This window comes from Panicum virgatum, chromosome 7N, assembly GCF_016808335.1.
Source record: "Panicum virgatum strain AP13 chromosome 7N, P.virgatum_v5, whole genome shotgun sequence".
Lineage (NCBI taxonomy): Eukaryota > Viridiplantae > Streptophyta > Magnoliopsida > Poales > Poaceae > Panicum > Panicum virgatum.
This window is the reverse complement of record NC_053151.1, coordinates 13,747,447-13,770,559: the sequence shown is the minus strand read 5'-3', so window position 1 is coordinate 13,770,559 and position 23,113 is coordinate 13,747,447.

Sequence of the window (23,113 nt, the reverse complement as noted above, 5' to 3'; positions counted from 1 at the left end):
TCGCACTCCATATGGAATAGCCCCCAAGCTTTGGTTGAATCGAGGAATTCAAGCTAAGGGTCCATCTTGAATCCTAATCAAATGTTTCTCAAATATTTTTGATAAACAAATTCCTTTTGCCACATACCCGGTAGCCCCGAGCGTTGTATCTAAATCCTAGAATTTGGAAAGAAGGATCTAAGACGTCGTGGCATATCTAGGGTGACTTCATTTATACGTGCCAGGTCATCCTTTCTTTTTTTTCGAAATATTATCCTTGAAAAAGTGACCTAATATATACTTAAATAGGAAATATACCCCTTGGCATCCCGTTTTAATTATAAGACTGTCACTGATTAGGTTTACAAAACTCGATCTAGTAACCGGGTGGTTTTACCTATGCCGCCGCCATTGCTTTTGTGCCTCTTGTTCTCTTGCCTCCTTAATTCCTAAGCGGAAACACTGTGAGATTCTCAACAACCCTAGCTCCAGAGCATCAAGAGACCCTAGGACATCGGGATAGAGAAGCCTGCAGATTCCAGCCGTCGGGAAAAATGGAAGAGCGAGGAGGAAAAACCAGTGGAAGAGGAATCGTCGTGGGTGCAAAGAAAGTGCACTGAAAACAATTTCTGAGTTATGGTTCAAAGGTTTTCTGCAATCTAAGGGTGCAATCTGTTGGCGGAATGCCCTAGGAGAAGTTTCCCCGTCTCCTCAAGATTTGAAAATTATTTTGTTTACCTCTTATTTGGAGCATGGCCTCTCGCTTTTGGCCAACGATTTTCTGCAAGGCCTGCTGCATTATTATGGGATTCAGATCCATCACCTGATGTTACACCATAAAATTTCAATTTTGGGCTGTGAATATCTTTTCAAATGTAATTACCATCTTCTGACTATTCCGAGAATTTTCCAGATTTTTCTGGCAATTATTGTATTTTTTCCTAGAACTAAATTTATTTATTGGAAAGTTCTAGAATCTTTTTCACGAGATTCAAATATTTTTATTTGGACTTCTCATGTCCCAAATTGTCCCTAAGATTTCCCTTGGAATTTTTGGGATTCTCAGAATATATATATTTGGATTAAAATATTTATCTAGACTTTTCTAGATTTATTTTAAGTCTAAAAATATATTCCGAGCGACACGTTGAGTTCCTGATTCTCTAATTTTTTTGCCTCGAGCAAATCATGCTCGAAACGAAGTCTTATCTATATTTAGGTATTTTTTGGTGATACAAGGTTTGTCGTCACCGTCAGCTTCGGCTACCAGCACCATCAGCTCATTTTCGTGTTCAGCCCATAGCCGAGCTATCTCGCCACTCTAGTGGTGACCCAAGGTTGATTCCTCCCTTTTGTTTGATATCATGGCTCCATCTGTCATCTTCTTTCCCGCTTTTCTTTCAGGGCCCAACTGTGCACACGGAGAGCTCGGACTTCTCGCACATCACTCAAACCAGGTCAACTCCGCTAGCATTAGTCCTTGTGGGCCACACTCATGCCCGACCCGGTCCACTTATCTCTAGGCCCAACCAGTGCCAAGAACCATCGGACCTGAGTCCAAGTAGCACACGTGAGCATGTAGGTCAGGGGTCCGTGCGAAACCTGGCCGAACTTACAGGGGCAGACCTGCAGGGTGGGCCGGGTATGTCATGGCATACCCTAAGATCTGGCCCACCCCACAGCCCATCCGAAATCAGCCTGCAAACTGCCTCCGCCTCCCTCTCTCGGCTCTGTTCACGGGACTGCCTCTGCGACGGGCGACGGTGCCCCGTGCCCCCAACCTGGCCCCTCGGCCATCGCCTCCTCCGACGGCGCTCCCCACGGGCGACGGCCCCACTACGTAGCTCGTCTCCTTCACGGACGCTACCTGCCTCTCACGGCTCGCCACCACCCACCGCCTGCTCCCTGCTAGATCCGCAGCATCCAGGCTAGCAAGCGCCCGCTCGCCGCGCTGCCCGCGCAGGCGCGCCAGCCAAGCTGTCGCAACTACGCGGCCTGGAGTGCCACCAGTGCCGGACTGCTCCTAGAGGGGTAGAGGCTGCGCAGCCTGCAGTGCCTGCCGCCGTGCCTATGGCGGAACCACCCAAATTAATTGGGTCCGGGTGCTCTGATCATTGTTGCTAGACAACGTTGACCCAAAAGTGGCACTCACCGGTAGTTCTTCAAGTGAAGCCTCGATTAAAACCATGCTTTCCAGGATCAAGCAGACAACACCCACACGAAGGTGAACCCAGAGATTACAACACATATCATTTCATATGTCTCAGAGTTACAGCAGAAATTTAATTATTACAAAATGGTTTTGAAAATAGGACAAGTACTACAGGGGTCTTATCAACAACAGTTCATCAGAGTGTCATTGTTTGCAGCGGAAGGATGAAAATTAGCTAACGATATAACAATGTCACGATGAAGCCCGTACGAGACATCAATCATTAGAGTAATTATTGGCCAGGGAAACAACCCACTCCACAGACCAACCCGAAGGTAAAGCAGTTAAACCAGCAAACATATCTTCTACAGTAATATCTAAAAACAATGCCACAAGCATGGCTGAGTATACTAATACTCAGTAAGGCTTACCCAGGCTTACCCATAATCAGATATACCTTAGTCCGTTATCTAGATATGCGAGGCTTTTTGGCTGGAGGGGTTTATTTTGCCGAAAAAATGACTAAGAGTAGGTCCTTAATTTCAGATTTTAGCTTTTCCATATTATATTTCAATTAACCATTCTAGATAAGCAACTATCTCTAAACAAGCATGGTATTGAAAAACATTAATCATACAACAGTATTATCATCATCATATTTCACTTCTTACTCTATGTGGCAAAAGTGTTAAGCAGTCCCAAACCGTGGGAAGCAGACGATTCGAATCGAGTTTCTTAACCTGGCCAGGGAAACCGAACATACACGTATGGGGCACTACGCCACCCACACAACTTTTCCCCTTTCTTCTCGTGTTGCGGGACAGGCCCACCGCCCTCGACTAAAGAGCGTATTCTGCACCCGTGCATTAGCTAGATGGAATCGAAGTAAATACGGTGGGGAGGTATGTCCCACTCCATGGTCCGATCAAGTATTTAAGCTTACCGATTACCATATTTCTCGGCATGTGGTCAGTACGTTCAAACGCTTAACAAGACTACCACACACCGTGACCTTAGCCAATTTCGACTATCCCGACGGGGTATCATAACTACAGAACCCCGCCCGTTGTCCTTATATTCTAGCAGTAAGTAAAGTCAGTCAACTCCTATAATCTCGTGAGAGGCAGGAAACCACTCGACTTCTACTGTGCCTTGTTAGCGGGGCATCTAGTCGATAAAAGAACCAGGTAACAATACATAGTTACCTAGGGACATGCAACTATGGTTTCGATCAACTCCTAAGAACATAAATGCGCAGATATAATTATTACAACAGATATATATATATATATACGTAAATGTAAATACGCGTGAAAATAATGGGATTATGCACCGGGGCCTGCCTTCCTGAGCAAAGTTAGCCATGGGCTCTTCCGAACATTGGTACGGGTCTTGATTCAATTCAGTTAGATATAAATTAGCTTCCTACTATTCAATCTCGGACTCGAGAATCAATTTGGACGTTCCATCAGCGGGAGAGGTCGACTCTATATGAATGCAAAAGTGCTCTTTGTTACAATATGAAACAAATACCTTTATTTCCTTCATGATAAAGTTGTAGTTCAAGAATGTGTTACTTTAGTGGTGAACTTGCTTAACTTAATTTACTGGGCAGTCATTTATAGAGTAGTTCATATCTTCACTTTACATCATAAAATGAACTGGGTGGCGGTTTTTATTTTCTACTCAATGTGCATAAGGATATTTGACAATTTTATTCCATAAGTAAAGAATAGTTTCTGGTGCTATAAATTTTACACAAGGTAGAAGTTCTAAGCATGAACCAGTAGTAAAAATTTCAGCTACAAATAGTAAAGTGACTAGGCATGAAAAATCATTTAAACAGAGCAAGTGCATAAAATAATAAATTTGTATAGAAAGTTCTACAGCATTTCTGGGGTTCACATTTTTACAGGAGACTCCATACATGTTATACTCTCTACTGTAATTTTTCATGATTTTAATCAAGAAGATATCAGAAGCAATAAATTGGATAATTTAAACATAAACATACCAAGATTTATTTCTACAGAATAAAATATGACAGTAATGGATCTTAAAATTTTGCACAGTGTTCTAGATATATTACTGAGCATGCTGTAAAGTTTTCATAAATTTTCTATTCAAAATTGAGAAGCAACAATTTATCCAAACTAAATCTACATTTATCAAGATCTAATTATAAAGGGAGTTTTAGAGTGTTTCTGGGTCTCAATTTTTTTACCAGAGCCTACTATTAGCATTAGTAAGCTACAGTAAAAATTTCAGCATTTTAAAACATCTACAATTTCAGTAATGCATTCACTCATTTGAAAACATGCATAAATATTACAGGTTGTTTCTGTTGAGTAAACGTGCTCAAACTTTTTGTACAGCATCCACACATCTAGAATGTCGTTCTTTGCAAATTTCATATATAAACATGCAGTATATAAATGAGAGCAAAAATAACAATCTAAGCAAGGTGATATCATTAGCAAGCAATATCTCTGGTTCTTCAAATTTATTGACTCTCAAAGTCTGCAGGTAGGCTTATCATCCTAAGACTAAGCAATGGTATAATTTTCAGATTTTTCTAGATGCAACAACTATTTATCATAAATAAAGCCTTCTCATCAAGCATTAAATCAAATATATATCTATACAGATTTAAATTTCTCAAACTTGCACAACAGTATGCTTTTGGTGACATGAATGCACAGAAAAAGTTTCAGACCCATCACTTTAACATTTCTACCAAAAATAATTCATGAAGTATACTAGTAGATCTAGGAATCTTGGGGTTTTAACCTAGTTACAGGTGTTCATTTGTGTTCAAATTTTTAGCAGTAGCTAGAAACATTATGAGACACATTCTAGCCAAAAATAGCCCATAGTTGATGTGCATAACTCCTAGAACGATTATGGGCTCTTTAAACTAACTTTAATTATGGATTAAAATATAAGAAAAATCTGAATGTGTGACTGCAACAAAAGTTGTAGTTCTTTGTTCTAAGGATTCCAGACCATTTAATTTTGCATTTTATGATTTTTCTACAATTTCATACATATTTTACAAGTTTGCAGCTTTTAGATCTAAAGGAGTTCTTTGCATTCAGGTCCCTGAAACATGTTTTCTTTTCGCATCCAAGTCCCTAGCCGGAGTTAAAATAGAGGGGACCACGGGGGCGGCCGGCCGGATTCCGGCGAGGAAAACTCGTCGGCGGCGAGGGCCCTTTGGGGGAAAAGGAAGAGGAGGTCGGGCCGCACCTGTGGGTGGTGTTGGGACGCAGGGAGAAGACAGGGAAGGGGCTCGCCGGCGTGGAGCAGATCTCCGATGAGGAGGAGCTCGGCTCCGGCGATGTTTCGGTGAGTTGGAGGCGACGAGTCCGGGTCTCTGAGCACCAGTGGGACGCTGGGAATCCGTTCCCGGGTTTGGATTGGAGGGATGAGGGCCGGAAAAGGGGGTTCCGCGGCGAGGCCGAGCTCGCCGGAGAGGATGAAAGGGGCGGCGGTTGCTGGGCGATTCCGGTGAGGGAGGGAGACAATGTGCGGGCTTGGGAGCTTCACTGGGGCGAGGTGGAGCTAGTGGAGTGGTTGAATGGGGCCGGAGAGCATTGGATGGGGGTGCTCCACGGAGCAGGGGAAACGGCCGGCAATGGTGGGGTGGCGGTCTTCCTACGTGCGCGACCCGGGGCTCCATCCCTTTTATAGGCGAGTGAGGGAGGGAGGATGAGCTGGGCTCGGGCTGCCTAGGGGAGTATTCAACCGGGGTAGCTTGGGCATGGCGGGGAGGAGCGCGGGCAGTGGCCGGTCGGACTGCCATGGCGCTGTGGCAAGAGCTCGCAGAAGAGGGTAGCGTGGCGAGGTCGGGGGCTGCCAGCAGGGAGCAGTTTCATGCAACCAGGGGGCGCGAGGGTGGTTTCGGGCGGAGAAGCAGCCAAGTGGCCAGCCAGGTGGCGCTAGCAGAATATGGCGCCGCCAGTGGGCGTGGTGCAGGAAAACAGAGGAGGAGGGAGGAGAGAGATGCAGTCAGTGGCAATTTCTTATTTAGTTCAAGGTTCAGAATCAGTTCTGTAAACTCAATTTTTCTCCTTCCTCTGTGCTTCAAATGAAAAACTTTTGAATACCATTTTTGTTCAGTTTTTTGAGATCTACAACTTTCGTTTCAGGTACGTTTTCATTTGAGCCACGGTTTGAGAGTTATGGAATTTACTTGTAGATGAACACATACATATGCATATACATGTATACATATATGCAAAGGCTTGTTGAAATGAATTTGGATGAATTGTGTTACAATTTGCTCATTGTTTTGTTCATAATTTCATGTTGTCCATCTAAGTTTAGAAGCTTAAACACCTGGGATCTCACAGCCTACCCCCCTTAAAAAGAATCTCGTCCCGAGATTTGAATAGGTAAATAGAGATTGGTGTGGAGGTACCTGAGGTAGAACCAAGAAAACTGGGATAATGTTGATTGAGATAGCTTTCAGTCTCCCAGGTGGCTTCTTCTTCAGTGTGATGATTCCACTGAATTTTGTACATTTTAACCACCTTCCGATGAGTAACTCTTTCTTTTTTGATCAAGGATTCTGAGAGGATGTTCAACATAAGAAAGATTCGGTTCCACGAGAATTTCTTGTTGCTCAATTATTGCTGTAGGAACTCTGACACACACTGAATCATGGACTGCGGCAAGTTGCGATGGAAGTTGCAGTCAATAAGCCACTGGTCCACATTCTGCGATGATCTCATAAGGGCCGATATAACGAGGAGCTAATTTACCTTTGATTCCAAAGTGCTGAATACCTTTGGTTGGTGAGACCCGTAGATACACATGGTCACCAACATTGAATTTCAAAAGTTTCCTTCTTTTATCAAAGTAGCTCTTCTGCCTTGACTGAGCTGCTCTCAGGTTCTCTTGTATTAATTTTACCTTCTCTTCGGCTTCAACCACTAACTTGGGTCTTGCGCACTCCAGTCTGTGACCAGCTCAAAGGAGTTCGACACCGTCGACCATACAAGGCCTCAAATGGTGCCATTTTCAGACATGCTTGATAGCTATTTTTATACGAAAATTCTGCCAGAGGCAAGCATTTGTCCCAATTCTTGTCATAATGAATGACACATGCTCTGAGCATATCTTCCAGAATTTGGTTGACCCTCTCGATTTGCCCATCAGTCTGTGGATGATAAGCAGAGCTTCGAATTAATTTGGTTACGAGAGCTTTCTAAAGTTGTTCCCAAAAACGTGCTATAAACTGAGTACCACAATAAAAAATAATCATCTTTGGTACACCATGGAGGCAGACGATGCGATCAAGATAAATCTCTGCATATTTGCTAGCCTTATAGGTAGTGTGCACTGGAATGAAATGTGTTGTTTTTATGAGTGGATCCACAATGACCCCAATAGAATCATGCTTCTGTGAAGTATTGGGTATGCCCACAATGAAACCCATACTGATGTCTTCCCATTTTCAGGATGGAATAGGCAGAGGTTGGAGAGTTTCAGCAACTTTCAAATGATTGGCTTTCACCCTCTGACAGGTGTCACACTCTGCAACATATTTCGCAATTTCTCTCTTCATTCGGGTCCACCAGAAATTTTGCCGAAGATCCTGATACATCTTGGTGCTATCCGGATGCATTGAGAATTTAGAGAGATGTGCTTCGTCAAGAATTTGCTTCCGGAGTTCGTGATTTTTCGGAATGACCAAGCGACTTTCAAACCATAAAACTCCCTTATGGTCCAGACGAAAAAAAATTATATTTTCCTTCTCCTTCTGCCAATTTCTGTTTGATGATTCTGACACCTTTATCATGTAACTGTGCCATGATGACTTGGTCAAAAAGTGCTGGTTCAGTAGAAATGTGATTCAGGGATCCCTGAGGAACAATCTCCAAATTTAGCTTTTGCATTTTAGCACATAAGGTCTTGTTATACGATCCTACTAAGAGACAGTTGCAATGAACTTTACGGCTGAGTGCGTCTGCTACAACATTGGCTTTGCCCGAATGATAATGAACTTCCAGGTCATAATCTTTGATTAATTCCAGCCATCTTCTTTGCCTCATGTTCAGACCACTTTGAGTGAAAATATATTTGAGACTTTTATGATCGGTATAGATATTGCAATGTGTGCCCATCAGATAATGTCTCCAAATCTTGAGAGCATGGATGACCGCTGCTAACTCAACATCATGAGTTGGATAATTAAGTTTATGAGGTCGAAGAGCTCGGGAAGCATAAGCGATAACCTGTTGTTCTTGCATAAGGACACAGCCAAGACCAGTACCAGATGCGTCGCAATAAACATCGAATGGCTTGCTGTTGTCTAGCTGAGCTAATACTAGGGCTGTAGTCAAATGTTTCCTTAATGTGTGGAAAGCTTTTTCACATTTCTTGTCCCACACAAATTTTACTCCTTTCTTCAGTAGTTCCGTCATAGGCTTAGCTATTCTGGAGAAGTCCGGAATAAAGCGGCGATAATATCCAGCTAAACCGAGAAAACTGCGAATTTGATGAACGGAGGTAGGAGGTTTGCAATCCATCACCTCTTGTACCTTGCTGGGGCCAACTGAGATGCCTTCACTGGAGATAGTGTGTCCCAAAAATTTCACGGTATCCAGCTAGAATTCGCATTTAGAGAATTTAGCATATAATTTATGGCCCCGGAGGTGTTGAAGAACGATTCGCAAGCGCTGCTCATGTTCTGCCTCGTCTTTGGAATAAATCAAAATATCGTCGATGAAAACTACGAAGAACTTATCAAGTTCTGGCATGAAAACTGAGTTCATGAGATACATGAAATAAGCTGGAGCATTTGTGAGTCCGAACGACATGACAAAATATTCACAAAGTCTATATCTGGTCGAGAAAGCCGTCTTCGGAATATCACAAGGTCTGGTCTTAATTTGATGATAGCCGGAATGAAGATCAATCTTTGCAAAAATTTTAGCTCCAGCCAGTTGATCAAATAGAACATCAATGCGGGGAAGTGGATATTTATTTTTCATTGTTACCGCATTGAGAGGCCAGTAATCAACACACAACCTCAGACTGTCATCCTTCTTCTTCACAAAGAGAGCTAGGCAACCCCAAGGTGAAGCGCTTGGACGAATAAAACCTTTGTCCAACAATTCTTGCAACTGAATTTTCAGCTCTGCCAGCTCTTTGGGCGGCATTCGGTACGGCCTTTTTGAGTTCAGTGCGGTACCGGGCTGCAATTCAATGATAAATTCGATATCCCGATCTGGTGGCATGCCTGGCAAGTCATCCGAATAAAAAGTCAGTGTACTCACATACCACAAGAATATTCTCTAACTTGGATTGGAGCATGGCGAATGCACAAGAATTTAAGCAATCTCGAAATGGCAAGTAGAGAGTGGTGGTTCCATATTTTGACGAATTTATTTCAACAGCTCTTGAGGAAACATCAAGTATGACCTGATGTTGAGTCATCCAATCCATTTCCAAAATAATATCCATGCCTCCAAGTGGTAATAGAATAGGATCCGTTTTGATGATTATGTTGCCCAACTTGATTGGTACAAGCCGTATGACTTGGTTGGAAGCAATTTTGCCACCTAGTGTTGATATCATATATGACCCTTTGGTGTGAAGGAAATCCAATCCCAGTCTTGCACCAAATTTTGCACCAATGAAACTATGTGATGCATCGGAATCGAATTATATAACTGCAGGCTTGTTGTGGATCGAGAAACTTCCGGTCATAACTGGTGCACCGTCGGGAAGCTCGGCAAGTGAAGCGAAATTAAGCTTTGCTTGCCTCACTCGAATAGTCTGCCTTTTGCCCTTGTTCTTTTTGTTTTTCCCAGATCATTGGCCCTGATTAGGATGCCTGACATGAGAGCATTCACGAGTAAGATGATTTGGATCGCCACAATTAGAGCAACAGTTGGTGCTGCTCGGATTAAGGGGTGATGAAGCACTTGGCCTAGGACCATTTTGCTGAGGAACAATGGGAACAGTATGATTCTACTGTAGGGGAGTTCTGAAAACCCATCGCCCTAGCTAAGGGGCATTCTGAGGAACTTGAGGTGCAGCAGTTTGCACTAAATGATACCTCTATGGCGGAGCACTAGAGGGTCCAGTGGGCGCTTTCCTCTTTTTCTCAGCTCGATAAGCGATGATATAACCTTCCTGAGTAATATCCAAGTTGACCAGCTCGTAATACGTGTCTATCTTGATGAGGTTCAGACGTTCTTTGAGCTTGGTATTTAGGCCTCGTCGAAAGCAATCACACTTCTTAGCATCAGTGTCAACATGATAGCCTACGTATGGCACAAATTATTGAAAGCTTGGACATATTAGGCAACAGTGCGAGTTCCCTGAGTAAGATCCAGAAACTCATTCAATTTTCTTTTCATAAGCCCTTCCGGAATATGATGGGCTCGGAATGCATTCTTAAACTCATTCTAGGTGACAATATGATCATCCGGGAGCAGGGCATTATAATGATCCCATCAAAGGCGAGCCGTACCGCGAAGTTGTTGCGCGGCAAAGAGAGCCTTATTTGTGCGAATCCAAGCATCCGCATCCAAAGGCTCCTCTGTCACATTGAACAGAGGGGACTGAGTTCCCAAGCAATTCAGATAACTCTCAGCTTGAAGACATTGTGCCCATCTCGCTGTTGCTGCTGGATCTGCTGCCCTTGAATAATTTGGCAAAGCAACTCAGTTTGGGCGGCTAGATATTCCACCAGATTGAGCGGTGGTGGTGGTGGTGGTGGTTGCTCCGATCCACTACCGCTTGCTGCCCAAAGCCATTAGGGGTTCCACGAGTTGCTCCAACCATCTGAAATGTGGAAGTTTAACATCAGATATATGACTCATAAATCTTTCATGATGCAAATGATACATGTGCAGAAGAATAGAACTCGAAAGGCTTGGTTAAACGAGTGTGCAGGAAGCTGCAGGTTACCATAAAATTTATAACTCACAATCTGTTCATCCAAATGCCCTGAAATTTTGACAGGAGTTAGATGATTTCATGTGCTACAACTTTGGTAGTCAACTCAGAGACCAATTCCCAGAGAAAGGTAGTCGAAAAATTCAGTTACTACTACTCTGGGTTTTTTTTTCTGTTTTTCAGAAAACAGAGTCACTGTATTTCGTGCGTAGCTCCTGCTGTATATATCTAATGGGGCTGAAATTTTGTATGCATTTAGACTAAGAAATTTGGAACAACTTTTGTATTCACTTCAGAGGCTGAATTGAGGATTAAGATGGTCAAAGAATTCCATTTCTGAGTCTCGGTTTCAGCTGATAAACAGATTCTGAACAGTGGAGTGATCTGAGCATAACTGATGCTAACAAGGTTCAAAAATTCTGAAATTTTTATATACGGTGGCTAAGACAATTGTGATCATTTTCTCTAGTCAAGACCAAGTCTAATTCAGAAGCTAATATGATCAAAACCTTATGTTTTTGGCTGTGTATTGACTCAGAAAATTCAGCATCCAGAGAGCTATTGTTTTGTGCACAGGAACCAAACCACTTGACTAAAATTTTCAATATTTTACAGTAGCTTCTTTGTTCAGTTATCTACAACTTTCGTGTTGAATGTTTTCTCAGTAATTGCTTTTAAGTTGGTCAGAAAATTCAAACGGCCAGACTGCTCCAATTTAATAGATTGGCAGGGGGTTACTCAAAATTCGAAAACACTAAGGTAGGGAACTTCAAAAATTCTCTAATTTTGACAGAAGATTGGATTTTCATGTGGCTACATTTTAGTTCACTACCCAATTTCGATTTAAGGTGGTTTTCATATTTTTAAAATTCAAGGAATCCAGGGGTTCCTGTTTTCACAGATTCTCTAGATAATCCTTAGGAATAGATTTGAACCTTTTTGGTTGCGGATTCTATTAATCATTTCTTTGCTGAAGATTTAGGGATGAATGCAAATCCTAATCGTCCTCACCAAAGAAAAGAATTACCAAGTAATCTTGGACTTACGTGGTTAGCATCGGTGGCCTACATAATACGTCTCTCGCTATATAACTAGTCGATATAGCTAACTACCCTAAGATTCGGTTCAAGTTAGCATACCTACAGAAAATTGACAGTATATGAAATGAACCTTCCATGCCAACACTCACGGAAGCATTTTCATACATTACCGATCACTATAGAACCGGCATCCATACAATTACTGCCGTATGGACAATGTTAAGCATACGTCATCGAGATAACGTATTGACCGTGTACTGTCATAGACAAGGAATTGAATTCCAATTTTCAAACCATTACTTACCATATAATCAACCGATGGTTGGTATATGGGCAACAGCTCAAGTAGGCCACTGCTTGAGCTCCAGTGTTCGCATCGCATCACCGACGGGAAGGTCAGACTCCCTCAGTTGACTGAGTAAGCATACCTCCGCGGCGATGATGTAGTTATAGAATTTTAAATGCAGAATTTAAATACTGAAAAGTAATGTGCTGGAAGTTAGCCATACAGTATAAGCCACCTGATTATACCCGTAAGATCCCCTAGGGCTTTATGTTCTAGACTTGTCCTTGGAGATCCTACACATTTTCACAAACCTTAGTAGTTTTGAAGTCAAGTTTTAAGGTTTGTTGTTAGAAAACAAGGGTTTTCATCTCTGGTATGCTGTCTGCGAGCTCTGATACCAGCTGTGGCAGAACCACCCAAATTAACTGGGCCCGGGTGCTCTGATCATTGTTGCTAGGCAACGCTAACCCAAAAATGGCACTCACCGGTAGTTCCTCAAGTCAAGCCTCGATTAAAGCCACGCTTTCTAGGATCAAACAGACAACACCCACACGAAGGTGAGCCCAGAGATTACAACACATCATTTCATACATCTCAGAGTTACAGTAGAAATTTAATTATTACAAAATAGTTCTGAAAATAGGACAAGTACTACAGAGGTCTTATCTACAACAGTTCATCAGAGTGTCATTATTTGCAGCGGAAGGATGAAAATTGGCTAACGATATAACGATGTCACGATGAAGCTCGTATGAGACATCAATCAGTAGAGTAGGTGTTGGCCGAGGAATCAACCCACTACACAGACCAACCCGAAGGTAAAACAGTTAAGCCAGCAAACATATCTTCTACAGTAATACCTGAAAACAAAGCCACAAGCAAGGCTGAGTATACTAATACTCTGCAAGGATTACCCGTCATCGGATATACCTTATTCTGTTATCTAGACATGCGAGGCTTTTTGGCTGGAGGGGTTTATCTTGCCGAAAAAGCGACTAATAAGAGTAGGTCCTTAATTTCAGATTTTAGCTTTTTCATATTTTAGTTCAATTAACCATTCTAGATAAGCAACTATCTCTAAACAAGCATGGTAGTGATCATACAACAGTATTATCATCATCATATTTAACTTCTTACTCTATGTGGCAAAAGTGTTAAGCAGTCCCAAACCGTGGGAAGCGGACGATTTGAATCGAGTTTCTTAACCTGGCCAGAGAAACCTAACACACACGTATGGGGTACTATGCCACCCACACAACTTTTTCCCTTTCTTCTCGTGTTGCAGGACAGGCTCACCGCCCTCGACTAAAGAGCATACTCTGCACCCACGCATTAGCTAGATGGAACCGAAGTAAAGACGGTGGGGAGGTATGTCCCACTCCACGGTCCGATCAGGTACTTAAGCTTACCGATTACCATATTTTTCGGCATGTGGTAAGTACATTCAAACGCTTAACAAGGCTACCACATACCACGACCTTAGCCAATTTCGACTATCCTGACGGGGTATCATAACTACACAACCCGCCCGTTGTCCTTATATTCCAGCAGTAAGTAAAGTCAGTCATCTCCTATAATCTCGCGAGAGGCAGGAAACCACTCGACTTCTACCGTGCCTAGTTAGTGGGGCATCTAGTCGAGAAAAGAACCGGGTAACAGTATATAGTTACCTAGGGACATGCAACTATGGTTTCGATCAACTCCTAAGAACGTAAATGCGCAGATAAAATTATTACAACATACATATATATATATGTAAATGCAAATACGCATGAAAATAATGGGATTATGCATCGGGGCTTGCCTTCCTGAGCAATTTTAGCCGTGGGCTCTTCCGAATATTGGTCCGGGTCTTGATTCAATTCAGTTAGATATAAATTAGCTTCCTGCTGTTCAATCTCGGACTCGAGAATCAATTCGGACATTCCATCAGCGGGAGAGGTTGACTCTATATGAATGCAAAAGTTCTCTTTGCTACAAAATGAAACAAATACATTTATTTCCTTCACGATAAAGTTGCAGTTCAAGAATGTGTTACTTTAGTGGTGAACTTGCTTAACTTAATTTACTGGGCAGTCATTTATAGAGTAGTTCTTCACTTTACTTCATAAAAGGAATTGGGTGGCGGTTTTTATTTTCTACTCAATGTGCATAAGGATATTTGACAATTTTATTCCATAAGCAAAGAAGAGTTTCTGGTGCTATAAATTTACACAAGTAGTAGTTCTAAGCAACAATTTATCCAAACTAATTCTACATTTATCAAGATCTAATTATACAGAGAGGTTTAGAGTTTTTCTGGGTCTCAAATTTTTATAAGAGCCTACTATTTGCATTAACAAGCTACAGTAAAAATTTCAGCATTTTAAACCATCTAGAACTTCAGTAATTCATTCACTCATTTAAAAACATGCATAAATATTACATGCTGTTTCTGTTAAGTAAACATGCTCAAACTTTTTGTACAGCATCCACACATCTAGAATGTCGTTCTGTGCAAATTTCATATATAAACAAGAGCAAAAATAACAAACTAAGAAAGGTGATATCATGAGCAAGCAATATCTCTGGTTCTACAAATTTATTGACTCTCCAAGTTTGCAGGTAGGCTTACCATCCTAAGACTAAGCAATGGTATAATTTTGAGATTTTTCCAGATGCAACAACTATTTATCATAAATAAAGCTTTCTCATCAAGCATTAAATCAAATATATATCTACACAGATTTAAAATTTCTCAAACTTGCACAAGAGTAAGATTTTGGTGACATTAATGCACAGAAAAAGTTTCAGATCCAGCACTTTAACATTTCTACCAAAAATAATTCATGAAGTATACTAGTAGATCTAGGAATCTTGGGGTTTTAACCTAGTTACCAGTGTTCATTTGTGTTCAAATTTTTAGCAGTAACTAGAAACATTATGAGACACATTCTAGCCAAAAATCGCCCATAGTTGATGAGCAGAACTCCTAGAACAATTATGGGCTCTTTAAACTAACTTTGATTATGGATTAAAATATAAGCAAAATCTGAATGTGTGACTGCAACAAAAGTTATAGTTCTTGTTCTAAGGATTCCAGAACATTTAGGTTTCCATTTTTATGATGTTTTTTCAATTTTATACATATTTTACAAGATTGCAGCTTTTAGATCTAAAGGAGTTCTTTGCATTCAAGTCCCTGAAACATGTTTTCTTTTTGCTACCAAGTCCCTGGCTGGAGTTAAAATAGAGGAGGGGACCGGGGGGGGGGGGGGGGGGGGGCTGGCCGGATTCTGGTGAGGAAAACTCGCCGGCGGCAATGGCCCCTTGGCGGAAAAGGAAGAGGAGGTCGGGCCGCACCTGTGGGTGGTGTTAGGACGCAGGGAGAAGCCCGGGAAGGGGCTCGCCGGCGTGGAGCAGATCTCCGACGAGGAGGAGCTCGGCTCCGGCAACGTTCTGGCGAGTTGGAGGCGATGAGTTCGGGCCTCTAAGCACCATTGGGACGCTGGGAATCTGTTCCCGGGTTCGGATTGGAGGGATGAGGGCCGGAAAAGGGGGTTCTACGGCGAGGCCGAGCTCGCCGGAGAGGATGAAAGGGGCAGCGGTTATTGGGCGACTCCGGTGAGGGAGGGAGCCAATGTGCGGGCTTGGGACCTTCACTAGGGCGAGGTGGAGCTAGTGGAGTGGTTGAATGGGGCCAGAGAGGATTGGATGGGGGTGCTCCACAGAGCAGGGGAAACGACTGGCAATGGTGGGGCGGAAGTCTTCCTGCGTGCGCGACCCGGGGCTCTAGCACTTTTATAGGTGAGTGAGGGAGGGAGGATGAGCTGGGCTCGGGCTGCATGGGGTAGTATTCGACTGGGGCAGCTTGGGCAGGGGCAGAGATGAGTGCGGGCAGCGGCCGGTCGGCCTGCCATGGCACCATGGCAAGAGCTCGCAGAAGAGGGGCGCGTGGCGAGGTCGGGGGCAGCCAGCAGGGAGCAGTTTCATGCAACCAGGGTGTGTGATGGTGGTTTAGGGCAGAGGAGCGGCCAAGTGACCAGCCAGGTGGCGCTGGCAGCGTACGGCGCCGCTAGTGGGCGTGGTGCAGGGAAAACCAAGGAGGGAGGAGAGAGATAAAGTCAGTGGCAATTTCGTTATTAGTTCAAGGTTAAAAATCAGTTCTGTAAACTCAATTTTTCTCCTTCTTCTGTGCTTCAAATGAAAAACTTTTGAATACCATTTTTGTTCAGTTTTTCGAGATCTACAACTTTCATTTTAGGAACTTTTTCATTTGAGCCTCGGTTTGAGAGTTATGGAATTTACTTGTAGATGAATACATACATATGCATATACATGTATGTGTATATGCAAAGGCTTGTTGAAATGAATTTGGATGAATTGTGTTACAATTTGCACGATGTTTTGTTCATGATTTCATGTTGTCAATCTAAGTTTAGAAGCTTAAACACCTAGGATTTCACAGTGCCGCCCCCCAATCTAACTGGCTGCCAAACCAAAGGTAAATCCCGTTCTTAAATCTTAACCCTAGCCTATAGTCTATAGATTAGTAGATGACTTAATTGATGGCACATATAGATTATAGTGCTAGAATTGAGGAAGTAGACTACAATTTTCATGGGTTAATTAATGATTATGGATACAATTCATCTTTAAACTATTGTAGGTGTGTAGGCTTATTTTATGCATTTCTAAGATTTAATGTGCTTCTACTATTTATATTGTAATCTATGCAAGTATTGAACCTAATTGATTATAAACTGAATTGCCCATGGAATTTTTTCTTAAGTTCCATTTTTTTTAGACTATACTGAATAATGAATTGTATGTTAAAATTTTTCCATGGCATACCCTAAGTTTCAATCCTAGGTCCGCCACCGCCGAACTTCCTTTGCACCTATTCCCGGTGCCTCTTGAAGCCCTAGCCTCGCACCCCTCTGCCTCGTGCAGCGCTGCCGCTCGCCTGGTTGTGGGCGAGACCGCAACCATGCCCCGCAAAACTGGTTTGGCGGTCGACTGCTCGGAGGGCTCGTGGCGGTCCACGCACGCTGCATGTGTACCTGGTGGGCCATTGGGCCACACACATCTACCCAGAAGCTGTCGGTCTCTCCTATCTCCTTCCCCTTTTCCATTCCTCTTTCTCCGCTCGATCCAGCAGTCCAACAGTAGCACGAATGATGGATGGAGGAGGAGCACGTGGGAATGGAGGTGCGCGCTGCTGAGACCCTGGGGCCGGGCTACTTACTCCTACCGTGTACTAAGGTAGAAAGTAACCTCAGATAAGTAGAACCTGCTACTTACGCAGACTCACGATCCCGCAGATCAAAGAAAGTAACTAAGCAAGTAACTTAAGTAAAAAGTAAAACTAGCGAGAAACTAAAGATAAGCGAGGAACTTACTTGATTATAAGATTCCCCTGAGGTGGGTACAAAGTTGGGGTAAGGTCGAGAGAACTTGACTCCGCCCCTTTAGCTCGGCTTCCGCCCAAGCTCTCACCTCACACTCTCCCTATTCTACTAAGATGAAAACTGAACTATGAGGCACTCAAGCTCCAAGTGGTGTGTGTTACAAGTGAGGTAGGGGGTCCTATTTGTAGCTTGCTAATGTCGGTTCTCGGCAGTTATTTCAGATAGCGCCGGTTGTAAACAACTGTAGAGGCGGTGCTTGACTTCCACGCAAAGGTTGGGCGTCAGACGCTGGAAAGTGGGGCCGGGCGGCCCGGCCTCGGCCTGGCCCTGCTTCCACGTGGCACCGCCTTCCTGTGGGATGGTCCTGATCATCTCCGGAGGTCGGTCCTTTAGGCGGTTTGATCAACCGTGAATCTTTGGGCCGGGCGGCCTACTTGGGGCTTGGCGGCCTACCTCTAGAGGCCTTTCGACCCTTTGTGGCACCGACACGTTCCTCTCTAGCCATAGATCATTCCTTGATGGGGTGGATGTCTTGTGTCTGATCATTGCCAAGGATACCTTCTGTTTGGATATGGGTTCAAGCCTTCCGGGTCCAACTTGTATATTTTTGGGTTCAACCCATTGGAATGGCTTGAATTCCCCTTCTAGGTGATTTTGGTAAAATATCATGCCAAGATTCCACCAAAAGTATGCTGGTCGGCCGGATTTCAGCCTTCTAGTCAAAACAATGTCCATTTTGGGTCAACTTTGGATATGTTGTTCCTGAAGTCAAATAAACACCAAAGTTTATCACTCAATTATATGATAACTTTAGCCAATTGCTTCCCCGGAAATGGTGCCAGAAATGCTTGTTGGTGTCTCTTATGCTCAATCTGAATAGGTATTCTACAAGCGCATAGAATCACCGGTGTAGCACTTCACCACGGAGTATTCCGGGGCATCGTTAAATCCTCAGGGAAGCACTATAGTAAAGTGTGTCGTAAACTGTAGTGGTAACCTTTACGGAATCTATCGACCGACTAATTCAGTAGGGGTAAGCCGGATAACGGGTAAGGATAAATGGCCAGTCTATGACCGTTTGACACACAGGAGATTCTATACCTTAGAGAGGTAGCAGCTAGGAAGACAACGAGCGAGAAAGGATTCATGAAACATTTCTAAACTACTAAGCTAGCCTCACTAGAACTAATCTAAGCTTCTGTCTTGATGTCAGTACCTGGACCTTACTTCGGCGGCCTAACAGAAGGACTCAGAGAGGGATGAGAAGGGAGTCCGACGTCCTTCGGCAACTACTGCTATGAAAACACCCAACGTGGTGGACTACGAGGTACGAACAAGGCTGTCACCACTTGCTGTCTACCACTACGGTGCCGTGGGGTGGAACACACTTCCTAGCTAGTACTGAGTCAGACACCATGTCTGCTCTCGACACTAGGATTCCTCTTGAGGCCTTCAAGAGAAATCCCCCTCAACCTAGTGAACTAACTCGAGTTATACTAGTACGAGCGAGAAAATTCATAAGACAAGTTCTGACAAGCAAGAAAGATAAATTAAACTGAGCTAGAGGTAAACTACTCCCGCAGACAGTTGAGAAGATAAATAACTTGCAGAAAGTAAAGTTGACTCAAGTAAATAAAGAAGATTACTTATATTAAAATAGTCAAAGGAAAAGATACAAGAGCTTATACCGAGCTCCGATGATGACTCCGGATCCCCGAGACAAGCTCGACTCGACTCTAACTCCCAACTACTAACCTACTCTAGACTTGAGAAGAGAGAATTGCTCCTTTTTGGTGTGTGTTTACAAGTGAGGATGGGGGGCCTATTTATAGCTGCTCAAGGTCGGTAATTAATTATCCATTGCAAGATCACGCTACCCCTGACTTGGTAGATGGTCAGTAATTCAGGTAGCGCCGGGTGCACGTAACTATAGAGGCGGTGCTTAACCTCCACGCGAAGCCAGGAGCTGAGAGGCTGCAAGGTGGGGCCAGGCGGCCCATCCTAGCCCGGCCGGCCTAGGAGTGTGGTCATCTGGCCACCGCCTTCTTCTGGACGTCCCTGATTGCTCCTGGAGTTCGGTTTGACGGTAGCCTAACTCTGACGCATGGACACCTAGGCCGGGCGGCGCGGGGGAGGCTGGGCGGCCTGCCTTCGGAGCCTAGTGACCCTTCGTTTCACCGACGTTGCAGATCAATGCTCCACAATGCCTCTGAGATGGGTGGTTTCCCCATTTGACATTCTGGGCACTGGCTTGTGGGTCTTTGGCTTGATCCTTGTGCCTTCCGGGTCCACCGAATGAATCTGGGATGTTCGCCTCACTCTGGAGCATTATGAACGTGTCACGTTGCTCCTGTAAAAATATTGCACCCATGTATGTGGAGGTGTCAGGCTGGTTGGCACGGAATATGCTGGGCGGCCTGAATCTTCTCTGATTTCGACCATCTTTGGACAGTGAATTCCTGTAGGCATAACTCATCCAAAACTTGTGGAACTTATTATAATTAAACAAAATATGCATGGAACATGGTGCAAGAACTCAATTTATTCCCGAGAAGTTGACGGTCAGAACGTGGAATAATGGCCGTCAACACCCCCAAGCTTAAACTTTTGCTCATCCTCGAGCAAAGCTTACACTGAGGCTCGATGGATCAGGAGTTGCATCAATGTTTGCCCTCTGCAAGCACCCTGTGCACAACATATTACTCTATCCGTATGTACGTCGAGTAAGTTGGCTCATACCTATTTTCTCTTGTTGAATGGGCCTATTTCACATTTCATCCCTTGTCTTGAGCGGTTGGAGGACTGAACAACCTTCACAGGAATGATTTCCTGTTTCCTGTTCAGATTCATTCTCGGAATATTTTGCAAGTATGCATGGATATGGTTAAGGTTCCCTGAGGGTGCTCTCAATCGCTCAAGGTGTATGATCCTCACCATGGTCGAAACTTGACCAACTTCTTCCTATTCTAAGGTTGATATATGGAGTTATGGGTAGAAAAAGTGTGACATACCTTGATTACCTGTATTGCTGAGCCGAAGAGTTGTTCGCGAGAGGCAGGTACTTGATCAAATTCCGATTATGGAATCACATATGTCCAGGGGAGAGGGAGAAATGGACTCACACCTTTGGAAATATTTTTGGATCATTTTATTTGAACTCCTCTTTTGAACTCTTTTGGTAAGGATCATGGGTACTTCTTTTCATCTCTTTTTTTAAGAAGATTACTCCATGTCCTTCCTGATACAAATATTTTTCTTAGGGAAATTTTGAATAACTTTTGACCCTTTTTGGAATGAATAGGCACACAGTGGAGATTTTGGACTGGAGTTGGGGTGGAATTGTCTGGCTAAAGTGGATGGCAATACTCGGAGTAGGTGATTGTCATACTAGACATTTTGAGGCTAGCAATGAAATGGTTACGCAAAGGAGAAAGATTGGCAGATGACAAGTACCTTTCCCCAAGCGAACTCACCATTCGACAAAGCTCAAAGTAAATCAAGATAGTGTATGGTAGCTCATGTCAGAATATAACATTATGGCCCTAGATGGGATATGTAAACCATCAGGAAAACCTTTTTAGCATGTTTTAATTTATTCTGAGAAATTTCCATACTAAGGCATACAGTTTTAATTCCAATGTAGGCTATCTCGAATCCCACAACAACTTAGACATAGAAATCATGTTAATCCCACACAAACAGATTTAGAATGTGTCTATTATGTGCCAACTAGCTCTAGTACTAGATGATTAAAAAGCTATAAGCGGGGCACATGCAAAACTCAAACAGAGCAACTATTCATCATTTCCAAGATAAGAGCTTACACGGATTTCCACACATATAAATTTATTTTAAGCATGGTAAATGTTGATGGTCATTAAGTATCATTTCTGACTGTCAACTAGACTCAATAATAAAGGAAAAACTATACACCTTACTCACATTTATATTTTACTAACCTAGTTCCATAGTTATTTTAAGTTTGTAAGATTTCAGATGAGTAAGAGTGAAATAAGAGGAAAACACGATGAAGACGCCACGCAACTGCACAGAAGATCGCAATCGGCGTCACTCACTTACAAGGCGGGCCCACAAATAAGAGAAAACGGGCAGGCCAAGGCATATGCACCCTATGGATAAGATCAAGGGCCACGTGTCAGCGTCTCGGAGAAGGATGAGGACAACTGGCTGCCATGTGGGGCTGGCCGACCCTAGGGGTCGGCCGCACCTGGACGGCATCCCGTACAGGTACACTTCGACGTGGCGTGCCCCCTACTCCTCCTGATCACCTTCCATACGTGCAGATGGCGGGAACCGACCTCCATGACTATAAATAGGGCCTCTCTCCCCTCCCTCAACACACACACACCATTTCACACCCTTTCTCTCTCAAGGCTCTCTCTCTCTCTCTTGTTCTTAGTGTAGGATAGTGGAGCTAGGCTAGTTTTACTTTAGCGAATCAAATCATCCTCGGAGTCATTGAGTGATCCTCGACTCTCATTATGGCTTTGTATTCTTTCTGTCAGTTCTCTATTCATAATATAGAGTTTGTTCATGGTTGCTATGCTATCTCGATAGTTTATCAATCCATGTTTATGTTCATCATGAGTTGTGTGACGAGTATGGTTAAGCCAGATGTTTGGGGGTTGGATAATGGTTTGTTGTGCTTTCGGGCTTGCTCTAGTGCTTTGCTTGGCCATCCGAAGGGTGGGAGCCCTGGGGGCATTAGAGTAGTGACCTCATACACGAGCTTGGTGCTCGGGTATGCGGGATCCAACAGATATTCCCGTGCTCCACGATGTGAGAGGGGTAGACGGCATGAGGTGACAGCCATGTCCATCCGGCGTAACAATAGTTGTTGCGTTTAGCGAAGTCCCTGACGTTCAGGTTCGGTGTAGGAGGTACATAAAGAGGTAATGGGACTGGATGTTCTCCGGTGCGGGACCTTCTCCCTTTATCCCTTTTCCTTGTGTCTACAGCCTAAACAATGTTCTAATATAACCTTTGCTTTGAATAGATACACTAGGACACCTAACCTAGCCTAAGCTCCATCTCACTTAACATAGGATAGTTTAGTTCGTTCTTTTGTTCTTTTGTTATTTTTCTCTCTTTCTTCCTTGGGTGGTGAATGTGTGATTGTGTCACATTACCCTGATTTATCTTCTTTATTATGGCTTACCCCTGCTAGAGTTTTGCCTATTACTTGAGGAACGATGTCATGATTAATGTTAAGTACAATATCTTTACCACTGCCATCCTTTGGGAAAATATAAATAACTATACCCTTACTCTCCGGGTGAAATGCTTCAACAGTATATCCATGTGCTTGCGGATCCCATCTTTAATCCTA